Source organism: Papio anubis, chromosome 11 (genome assembly GCF_008728515.1).
Source record: "Papio anubis isolate 15944 chromosome 11, Panubis1.0, whole genome shotgun sequence".
Taxonomy (NCBI): domain Eukaryota; kingdom Metazoa; phylum Chordata; class Mammalia; order Primates; family Cercopithecidae; genus Papio; species Papio anubis.
This window is the reverse complement of record NC_044986.1, coordinates 57,697,927-57,710,175: the sequence shown is the minus strand read 5'-3', so window position 1 is coordinate 57,710,175 and position 12,249 is coordinate 57,697,927. Positions and strand designations below refer to the sequence as shown.

Sequence of the window (12,249 nt, the reverse complement as noted above, 5' to 3'; positions counted from 1 at the left end):
CTCATTTATAATTTTTATATTGATTCCATATTGATTCCATGTTGAAGTGATCCATCGAATTAAGTAGAACATATTAAAATTAACTTCATCTGTTTCTTTTTACCTTTTTAAAAACTATGGATGCTAGAACATTTATTATTGGATATGTAGCTTGCATTATATTTTTGTTGGACAGTACTGCTGTGTACTATAAAAAAATCTAATTATGCCAATCCTTGCTCATAATCTTTCAAAGTCTTTCTATTACTCTTTAGATAAAGACCAAAATCTTTAGCTTGGCCTCTAGGTCTGTGAAAGATCTCCCACTTGCCTCACTATTTCCACCACTTTTCAACCTTCCCTCTTGATTTCTGAGCTCCAGTCAGTCATCTCTTTTTAGATACTTCAGCACAGTGATGTTTTCTAACTACAGATTGAGACTTAATAATGAGTCATGAAATAAATTCTGTGAATCAAGACCAGCATTAAAATAATAGAAGGGAAGGAAGGGAAGGGAAGGGAAAATAGGTTACATCGCAAACAAAAGGGTAAATATTATTTCATGTAAATGCTTGTTATGTTTTGTGTTACTTTACTGGATTATGTTGTAAAAATATATTTTGTATTGTAAGGAAAATGTTTGAGAAGCAATACTTTAACCCAGGGTTTCTCAACCTTGGTACTATTGACATTTTTGTTGGATCACCCTTTGTTGTCTAGGGGCTGTCCTGTTCTGTGTAGGATGTTGAGCAGTGTCCCCAACCTCTACCCACTAAATGTCAGTAGCACACCCTCTTCCATCATGACAACTAAAAATACTTCCAGATTTTGCCAGATGTCCCTGCCTTAGAAGCCTTTCTTTAACCCATCAGGTTTGATCTCACAACACAGCTTTTTTCCTTAACGGAAAGACACGTCTCACCTCTCAACTCCTGGGTAACTCTTACTGACTCTTCAGTTCTCAGTTCAATTATACCATCCTTGGGAAAGTCTGTCCTAACTCCTCCAGGAAGATCTTTTCCTTTTATTACACATTCTCATAAAATCATGCTCTCTGTTTCAAGCACTTATCAGTTTCTAATTTTCCATTTATTTCTGTGATTATTAGGTGAATATCTACCTTCCTCACTAGGTAAAAGCAGGGATCATTTTTGTTTTGCTCACAATACAACAGTAAATATATATTTATTCAGTGTCTACTATGCATTGCCTCCATTCTAGGTGGTAGATATACACTGCATGCCTGAACAAGTAAAATTCCTGCCCTTGAGTACCTGATAGCCTTGTTGGGGAGACCTAAAATACAGAAACAGACCAATACTTAATTAAGTACAAATTAAAAAAGAAATGGTGCTAAAATAAAGATGTGTTTGGGGTTGGGAAGACCTATTTAGATAGAGTTGTCAGAATAACAACTCACAAAAGCAGTGAACTTTAAGTAAAATTTGAAGTATTAGAAAGATACAACCATATACATACAGGGAAAGAATATTCAAAGAACAAGTACTATCTAACTAAAAGGCCTTATAACATGTTTCTAGTAGGCTTTTAAAAGATCATCTGCACTTAAGAAAATGCATCAAGGAGACTAAACATAAAGAAAGTGAAGCCACTTAGGAAGTCATTCAGTCAAGGCAGGAGGTCATTAGTATCTTTGACTGGGAGATGTCATACTGGTAATGAGAAGAAGTGTATGAAATACAAAAATTTACTAGATAAATACTATGTCAGTTCTGACAACTGACATACTAGGTACTTAGTAAATATTTGCTAATTTAATATCAATGTGAATGATAAAATAATAAAAAATGTGAATTCATTCAACATTTGCTAACACAATGAGATCAAAGCTTTAAGAAATTAAGACAACTTTGAAGTAAGTTTGAGTACTTGCTTTTTATTTTTGTCATGATATCTGCCTCTTAAAGCTTAGTTTAAATATTATATTGTCTAAGGAAAAATCTGTCTCTATAGCTATATTCTCATGGCAAGTTTGTTCTAGCTTCATTGTAGCATTTATCATTGTCCACCTTAGATAGTTATGTGTTCATCTGCCCATTTATGTTACGGTTGGTAGTGAAAGCTAATTTTAAAAAAATCATTTGAATTCTGATATAATAAACTGTATATTGAAGACATTAAGTAATGTTAAACAAAATGTTATATGTTTCTCACAGAATATTACTCGGGAGAATTCAATCTTTTCAGACTTTGCTTTGATGACTCTTTCAGTCAGAAATAATCTTCCAATGGACAGGAAATTAATTGTTTACAGTTTTTATTTCAAGTTAAAGTTTATTTTAAAAAGCAGTGTTTTAAAACATGTTTCAATGCCAGACATAGCAAAGGCTAGTTTCCACTAATACAAACAGTTTTTGATGATGCATTTCATTGTGGGAGTTAAGGGAATATATGTTTCATTTCTATGTGATGATTACTGAGGAGTAGAATTGCTGCATCAGAGGGTAAGTGTGTATTTAACTCTATAAGAAACTACCTAATCTTTTTCCAAAGAGATTAACCATTTTATACTCAGTCATGTATGAAAGTTCTTATTTTGCCACATCCTTATCAACTTTTGCTATGCCAGTCATTTTCATTTCAGCCATTTTAGTTGGTGTGAAATGATAATGTCATGGAAGTTTTAATTTGAAGTTTCCTGATGACTAGTGATGTTGAGCACTTCATCATATCTTTATTAGCCATTCATTTGTCTTTCTTTTGGAAGTGTCTGTTTTAGTCCTTTGCCCAATATTTAAAATTTGCTGCATTTTTGTTGTTGAACTGTAGATGTTCTTTACATATGGTGGATATATGTATTTTTCAGGTATATCTATTATGACTACTTTCCCCAAGTGTGTGATTTGCCTATTCATTTTCCTAATGATGATATTTAAGGAACAGAAGTTTTTAATTTCAATGAAGTAATTTCTCATTTAAAAAAATTTTTATGGTTAATGTTTTCTATGGCCTAAGAAATCTTTGTTGGCTACAATTCATGGAGATATTATTCTATGTTTTCTTTAAAAAACGTTATAATTCTAGCTTTTGAGTTTAAGTTTATGATCTTTTATTTTCTGTGTGTGATGTGTTGTAGGGATGGTAGTTTATTTTTTTCCTTATGGATACCCAGGTTTCTTGGAACCATTTACTTAGAAGACTTTTCTTTCCCTATTAAATTGCTGCTGTATTTTTGTAAAAATTTAATTGGTTGTCTATATAAGTGAGTCAACTTCTGGATTCCAGATTGTTGATGTTGTTTTGATCTATTTTTTTCTATCCTTTAAGTCAATATCACATTAACTTGATTACTGTAACATAAGTGTTACAATCAAGTATATGTAATTTCTTCAACTTGGATGTTCTTTTACAGAATTGTTTTTTGCTATCCTAGGTTTTTATAAATTTCATATACATTTTAGCACTTGCTTGACAATATCTAAAAAAGTTTGCTAGGATTTTATATGGGATTGTGTTGAAACTCTATATCCACTTCAGGAGAATTAACGTCTTAATGGTAATTAAGTCTTCTAATCCATGAACATGGAATATATTACCATTTATTTAAGTCTCCTTTAATTTTTATTAACAATGTTATATAGTTTTTACTGTGGAAGTCTTGCACAACCATTGATATATTGTTAAATTTATGATTAAGCATTTTAATGCTATTGTTCAGAACATTTTCTATTATCTTATTTTTATCTCTGGGATATGTAGTGATGTCCCTTTTCCATTTCTGATATTGCTAATTTTTGTTCTCATTTTCTCTTTTTGTCCCCTGAGCATTTTAAAAGCCAATCAATTCTATTAATCTTTTTGCAGAATCAACTTTTGTGCAGAATCAACTTTCAATTATTGTTTATTATTTTAAATTTCACGTATCTCTGCTATTACCTTACTTATTTCTGCGCTTTGGTTTACTTTGAGTTTAATTTTGAAAAAGTCCAATTAAAATTTTTTACCACCCCTCCTCCATTAGATAAGAAGCCATTTGATAGTAAGGACAATATCTAATGCTGCATATATAAAGCTTCAAAAATATTGGTTAAATCAATTGCCAGAGACAGAAATGGGAAAGTTCCAGTTGTCCAGCATGTAATTTGGTAAGCATTTGCATTAGTTATCTATTGATGAATAATATATTAACCCAAAGGTTCTTGCCTGATGGGGAAGGGGAAGAAATATAAGAAAATGACTAAAAGTAAAAATCACTTTAAAATGCAGAGGAGTGTAATAATGTAGAAAGAGCAGAGATGTGGAACAGAATAGGTCAAATTCCAGTCTCTAGATGTGGAATTTGAGGTAAATACTTCTCTGAACTTTAATCTCCTCATGAAAATGTGGTTATCACTACTTCTAATAGGTTTATAGAATTAAATGAAATAACATGTAAAACACCTGGAAGAATGTATACCATATATTAGAAGTTCAACGGACGCCATTTTTATCAGTCTCAGTGTCATTTTGTAAATATGCTCTGAGAATAAAGTTACTACTGAGCATATGGTAGAAGACACATAAATAACATGGTTAGCACCAGGCACAGTCCATTTTAGATGCACCTAGAACACACACCCTGTAAATGTCTGTAGAACTTATAAACCTTTACAAATCATGTTATGGCTATTGGAGACAGAAAAACGTGTATAGATACCTTTTTTGGCTTATAACTTTTGCTTAAAATCTATACCTTGTTTCTTCAACTGAAGATTTAGTTTTTTTTTTTTTCAAAAGACCAAGCTGTGAGCTAGTGCATATTAAAAGGAGAAGAAAATAAAGACAAGATGGGACATACGAAACAACCTTTGGACCACCATGTTCAATAAAATAGAGTAAAAACTGGTAATTCAAGATCAGGAATTCTGAATTTTCTCCTTGTATCTGAGTGGCCACCCAAGGGGAATCACATAATTTCAATCTCTTAGGAAAATTGTATCTTAGATAAATAAATCATCTCTTAAGACTATTAATGGGTGTAAAACACATTTCCATTATAACACATCAAAGGTTAGTGATCGTCATGATTTTCCTAGAATTTGCTGAATACCTACCATTGCCCTGAATATTACTAAAGAAATATCTGAGTTTGGAAAGACACACCCTCACACTTTCCACTTCTGCTGACATATTTTTGGCTAAAAAATCGTGTCTATGGTTAACTTTAAGTGAGTAGATGTGATGGTTAACATTGAGTATCAACTTGTTTGGATTGAAGGATGCAAAGTATTGTTCCTGGGTGTGTCTGTAAGGGTGTTGCCAAAGGAGCTTAATATTTGAGTCAGTGGACCGGGAGAGGCAGACCCACCCTCAATCTGATTGGGCACCATCTAATCAGCTGCCAGCATGGCTAGGATAAAAGCAGGCAGAGGAATGTGGAAAGACTAGACTCACTGAGTCTTCTGGCCTCCATCTTTCTCCCATGCTGGGTGCTTCCTGCCCTTGAAGGTAGGACTCCAAGTTCTTCAGCTTTGGGTCTCTTGGACCTTCAACCACAGACTAAAGGCTGCACTGTTGGCTTCCCTGCTTTTGAGGTTTTGGGACTCAGACTGGCTTCCTTGCTCCTCAGCTTGTAGACAGCCTATTGTGGGACCTCCTTGCGATCATGTGAATCAATACTCTTTAATAAAGTGCTCTTTATATATACATCTATCCTATTTGTTCTGTCCCTCTAGAGAACCCTGACTAATACCGTAGAGAAGTACAAGCCTTCTGTGAGCAGCAGTAACATCTACCACAGACACTTAAAATAGCTACTAAACACATGGTTCTCTCCTTTTCTTTACTCATGAACCCTAAAACAACTTAGAGCTCTAGAGTACAGGCTGAAAAATAGTTGACATAAACTGATTCAACACTTATATTTTCCCAATCATGAACTACAGCTTTGAAGTGCTTTATACATACTTGTTCATGTATTCCACAAGACAAACTTAAGAGGTCAATATTATTACCCCTATTTTATAGATAGGGAAGTTAACGTACAGAGAAGAAAAGTGATTTGCCCAATATCACACAACTGGAATTCATAGCCAGGCAGACAGTCTGACCCCAGAATTCACACTCTTAACCATTAGAACACACTGTTCTACAGAGAGGGGAACAACATATACCAGGGTGTGTTGGGGGGAGGGGGGTGAGGAGAGGGAACTTAGAGGACGGATCAATAGGTGCAGCAAACCACCACGGCACACATATACCTATGCAACAAACCTGCACGTTCTGCACATGTATACCATTTTTTTTAGTGGTGGGGAAAGAACACACTGTCCTCAGAATAGGTCCTTGACAACTATTTTTTGAAGAGCTATGGGTCAGGATCTGAGCTGGAATTTTTCATCTGTATTCTCAATATGCATGGAATGTGTACGTCAGAATCTAGCCATTATGCAGGAAGACCACCGCTGGACTTGAGAAAATTTTCCACAATGCACTATTTTTAATTATAGACATATTAGAAAATAGTATTCTATTCATTTTATATATTTTTCCATATTTCTACAAAGGGTCTTAACATATAAGTAACTTCTGTTGCTCAGTTTGTGACCTTCATTAAACAGTGCTTGTGCCAAAACCTCAAGAATGCATTACTTTCCTCTTTTGAGAGGAGAAAAATATAATTTTGCAGAGTTACATGGGATGAAAATAATGAAAATATACAAATCTGTTATTTATATTTAGTCTACTTATTTGTCCCACACAGCCTTCCAATTTTTAATCTTTTGTACCTTCACACTAATGGCAAATAAGAATTAATGGATAAAGAAGACAAAATGGAAAATCATAAAGTAAGTTCATATTCTCTGAAAATAATTTGTTTTAACATCCTCAATTTTGCATTTTCAGAAATCAAATTCCACATTGAGTGCCATTCGCTAATGGAATCGTTTGATCATCTATGAAAGGGATTAGCGAACTACCACCTGCAAGCCCAGTCTGGCCTGCTTCTTATTTTTATAAATAAAGTATTATTGGAGCACAGCTATACCCATTCATTTAGTATCATCTATGGCTGCTTTTGCACTTAAAATGGCAGAGTTGAGTAGTTGTGACAGAGACAGTCTGGCCCACAAAGCCTAAATTTTTTAGTATCTGGTCTTTTTCAGGAAGAATAAAATTGCCAGCCTCAGGTTTATGAAGAGATCAGTTGCTGAAACTATTGATAATAAGTCAGATATTTTGGGTATCCTTTTTTCTGTAGTCAGTGTTTTGCTTCACCTTGCAAATCACATGCTTAATGAAGGGCCCACTAAAAATACAGCGAACAGATGTCCTAGTCCCATTAGACCATTGAGGCTTACATTCATCATATAATTGATCCCATTATCAAATGATTATCATAGTATAAAACTTACTACTAAGCATCTCTGTTTTATGAGGCTTCGCCAAACACCAGTCCTATTTCTATTTATTCCTGCTTTATGGTAGCTCACATAACACCGAGATAGAGTTTCATGTTATAGTCTAAATGAAATAAATGTTTAAATCACTGGTAATGAAATTTGGTTCCACGTAAATTTTAGAATTGTTTTTCTATTTCTGTGAAGAATGTCATTGGTAGTTTGATAGGCATTACATTGAATCTGTAGATTGCTTTGGGTGGTATGGACATTTTAACAATATTCATTCTTCAAATCCATAAACATGGAATAATTTTCCATTTGTTTGTGTCCTCTTCAATTTCTTTCATCAATGTTTTATAGTTTTCATTGTAGGCATCTTTCACTTCTTTGGTTAATTCCCGGGGGTTCAATTTTATTTGTAGCTATTGTAAATGACATTACTTTCTTGATTTCTTTTTCAGATTGTTTACTGTTGGCATCTAGAAATGCTACTGATTTTTGTATGTTGATTTCTTAGCCTGCAACTTTACTGCATTTATCAGTTCTAAGAATTTCTGTTAATCTAGATATTTTGAAATATACTTACCCTGAAAATTTTAATGAGAAGTGCATAAGAAAGAATTGTAATGAAATTTGCTTATCAGAAAGTTGTGTCAGAAAATTTGCATTAAAAGGCGTCCTGTTTAATTCATAGGGAGTAAAAGGAATGAATATTTTCAGGTATTCTTTTCTTAATAGTCATAAGCCAAGCTTATATAAAGAGATGAAATATGAGTTTGCAAAAGCAAACAGACCTGATGCCTAATGTGATCTCTCTTTTTTTTTTTTTTTTTTGGCTCTGAGTTCAACATTGTAGCTGACTTGCACTGTGGGTGATAAACTTAAAACTGAATAAAAAACTTGAGAATCTTACTTATCTGGCTTTCTCTTTCTTCTAATGTTGCCCCAAATCAAAACCCTGCCATAATCTCTACATAATAAATCAAGCAGAAATTTCTGTTTATTTAATGAATATTATTTTTTTCCAGATACGACCGTTGGTGTGTCTTCAGCAAGTAGAAGGGTAAATTAATGAAGCAAGTCACTAAAAATTGCATGTTCTATTAACTAATGAGATGACCACAAAGAGAAGAAAATTCAATAGCTAAGATTGGTATGATATTTTAACAATTTGCCTGAAATGATCAATTTCTAATCAATTGTCTAACAATGAGATTGATTTTTTTTTTCTGATTTTGTTATGAAAAATTTCAAGCATGCAGAATAGTTGAACAAAATAAATATCTACCATCAATATTCAGCAATAGGAATTGACCATATTTGCATTTGCTCATTTTATCGCTAGTATTTTAAAATCTAGAGTAGTCTTCCCAGCTTTTAATTCATTTAACATATTTTTAAAATTATTTTAAAATTAAACTTATTTTGAGAGAATTATGGATTTACATGCAGTTGTAAAAAATAATGCAGATAGATCCTATGTATCTTTTACCCTTTTCCCCCCAATGATAGCATTTTGCAAAATGATAGTATAAAAATATCACAATTAGGATATTGACATTGATACAGTCAAAATACAAAAGAGTTCCATTACCACAGGGATCCCTTGTATTCCCCTTTTATAGCCACAACTGCTTCCTCCTGTTTCCACTCTCTCCAATGCCCCTGGCAACCACTAATCTGTCCTCCATTATTATAATTTTTATATTGACTTTTTAAAATGACCAAATCCATTTTCTCATTGATTGTCCCACATCCTGAATGTATCTGATAGTTTCCTCATAACGTTTATCTTTTTTTTTTATCCTCTATTTCTGGAAAACTGAAGGTTGATCTAAAGACTTGACTAGATACACAGTAAACATTTTAGACAATATTTAATATGTAATGCTTTGTATTTCATTTTACATCATATCAAGAGGTACACATGTTGGTATATCCCAATGTTAGTGAGTCATCTGCAATTTCTAAGTTTGATCACTCTGTTAATGTGATGACGAGCAAACCTCTCCATTTAAAAGTATGTTTTCCTTTGGCAACGGTGTATATCTTATACTCCAGCAACATTTTACCTAATTGTTTTAATCTTTACAAATAATTTTTTCCTGATTACTTATTTCCATGTGGGGTGTCAGAAAAACATGATTTTAAAATATTATTATGCTTTCTATGTTTATTAACTATCACTCTTTTGTAGGAAAAGTGTTTCTCCTCCAAAAATTTGCTCAGCTCCTTTCTTTTAAATTTGCTCAGCTCCTTTATTTTAATTACCAGCTGTCAGAGTAAGAAACTGATACAGTAATAAGATGATTAGCGATTCCAGTTTATCCAGGACAGTCCTGATTATGTCTCTTTCCACAGAATGTTGTTGTGTTTCCATTCACAATAAAAATTTAACAAATTGACAATAAGTTATAACATTATTCTATGTATCAGTCACCTCCAATTTCTCTCTCCACCTGGCTTTCACTTGCAGAATCACTACAGACTCCTAAGTGTTTATTTATTCAATGTTTCATAATTAATTTTGCCTTTTCATAGGCAAATCTTTTATACTTGAACAATTAAAATAATTATCCCTATTGGTGCTCACATTTCAATACTCAAATACTCAGATCTCAAAATTGGCTAATGTAAATCCCTTAAAAATGCTTTTGTGGGAATGAGATCATGTCCTTTGCAGAGATATGGATGGAGCTGGAAGCCATTATCCTCAGCAAATTAATGCAGGAACAGAAAACCAAACACCGCATGTTCCCTCTCATAAGTGGGAGGTGAACAATGAGAACACATGAACACAGTGGGGGGAACAACACCCACTGGGGCCTGTCACGGGGTGGGATATGTGGAAAGAGCATCAGAAAAAATAGCTAATGCATGCTGGGCTTAATACTTAAGTGATGGGTTGATAGGTGAAGGAAACTATCATGGCACACGTTTACCTATGTAATGAGCCTGCATATCCTGCACATGTACCACAAATTTACAAAATAAAGTCAAAAATGCCTTTGTGTGTTTTTGACACAAATTTTTGCTTCAGTGGTCTTTGACTAAATTTTTGTTTTATGAACTATTAAGATATTACAGTCTTACCCTGTGTTTTCTTTTTCTTTTCTTTCTTTCTTTTTTTTTTTTTTTTTTTTTTTTTGAGACAGGGTCTCACACTGTCACCCGGGCTGCAATGCAGTGGTGCAATCATTGGTCACTGTAATCTTAAACACCTGGGCTCAAGTGATGCTCTGACCTCAGCCACCAGAGTAGCTAAGACTATAGGTATGTGCCACCATATCTGACTAATTTTTTATTTTTTGTAGAGACAGGGTCGCACTATGTTGTCCAGGTTGGTCTTATCTTGTATTTCCTATGCTCCAGATCAGAATTCGAACATTTCTTCAAAGATCTCTGAATTCATTTTTTAAACATTTATTTGTATAAATTTAAGGTGTACAGTGCAATTTTGTTACATGAATATGTAACTGGGATTTTAGTATATCTACCACCTGAATAATGTTACATTGCACCCACTGAGTAATTTCTCACCATCCAACCCCCAACCTGTACCCTCCTGAGTCTCCAGTGTCTCTAATTCCACACTCTGTGTCCATGTGTACACATTATTTAGATCCCACTTATAAGTGAGGAGATGTGGTATTTGTCTTTCTGCATCTCACTTCTATCCATGTTGCTGCAAAAGACATGATTTCATTTTGTTTTATGGCTGAATACTATTCTATTGTGTATTTATGTCACGTTTTCTTTAGCCAGTCATCTCATGATAGACAATTAGGTTGCTTCTGTATCATTACTAATATGAGTAGTGTTAGGATAAACATGAGAGTGCAGGTATCTTTTTTGATATAATATCTTCTTTTCTTTTGGGTAGATACCCAAACAAGGATGTTCACTTTCACCACTCCTATTCAGCATAGCACTGGAAGTCTTAGCTAGAGCAATCAGGCAAGATAACAAAATAAAAGACATCCAAATTGGAAAAGATAAAGTTAAATTATCCCTGTTCATTAGTGAGATGATCTTACATGTACAAAACTCTAAAGACTCCACAAAAAATCTTTGAGTGATGAATAAACTCGGTAAAGTTTCAAGATACAAAATTAATGTAAAAAAATAGTACCATGTGTATACATTAGTGATCTAGCAGAAAACCAAGTCAAGAAGGTGATTCCATTTACAACAGTCACAAACAGAACACAACACAATACAACAAAACAAAACAAAACAAAAAGCCACCTAGGAAAACTTTAAACCAATGCAGTGAAAGGTGTTTACAAGGAAAACTACAAAACACTGATGAAATAAATTGTAGATGACACAAACAAGTGGGAAAATCATCCTATACTAATTGACTGGAAGAACTAATGCCATTAAAATGACCATAATGTCCAGCCCACATTATCTAACTTTAATCATAGTACAAAGGTATAGTGACCATAACAGTGTGATTCTGGTATAATAGACATATAGATCAATGGGAACAGAATAGAAAACTCAGGAATAAAGCCATACACTGACAGCCAACTGATCATTGACAGTTGACAAAAACACACTGGGGAAAGGCCACCCCTTTAATAAATGGTGCTGGGAAAATTGGGTTCTCATAATGCCAAAGAATGAAATTAGACCCCTGTCTCTCACTGTGTTAAAAAATCAACTCAAGATGGATTAAAGACTTAAAAATAAACCTGAAACTGTAAAAATACTAGAAGAAAACATAGGGGAAATTCCTCTGGACATTGTCTAGGCAAATAAATAATGACCTCAAAAGCACAAATAACAAAAACAAAATGGGACTTAATTAAACTAAGAAATATATCTGATTTTTTGGGGGGAAACTGATAGAAACTAAAATGTGAGTATCAGGAGTATTCATTTACATTGGAGTGGTGTGGTTTCAATGGATAAAGCTAGG

General features: G+C 33.6%; 1 long non-coding RNA gene across 1 annotated transcript in view; it reads left to right on the top strand.

Annotated features, from left to right (window-relative positions):
* Positions 1-7,377, top strand: part of LOC103887593 — a 66,975-nt gene extending 59,598 nt beyond the window's left edge. The window contains exons 4-5 of the long non-coding RNA XR_002524343.2: positions 3,962-4,824; positions 6,683-7,377. This is a non-coding gene — a long non-coding RNA (uncharacterized LOC103887593). The remainder of the gene's footprint in view (positions 1-3,961; positions 4,825-6,682) is intronic.
* The last annotated feature ends 4,872 nt before the right edge of the window (positions 7,378-12,249 follow it).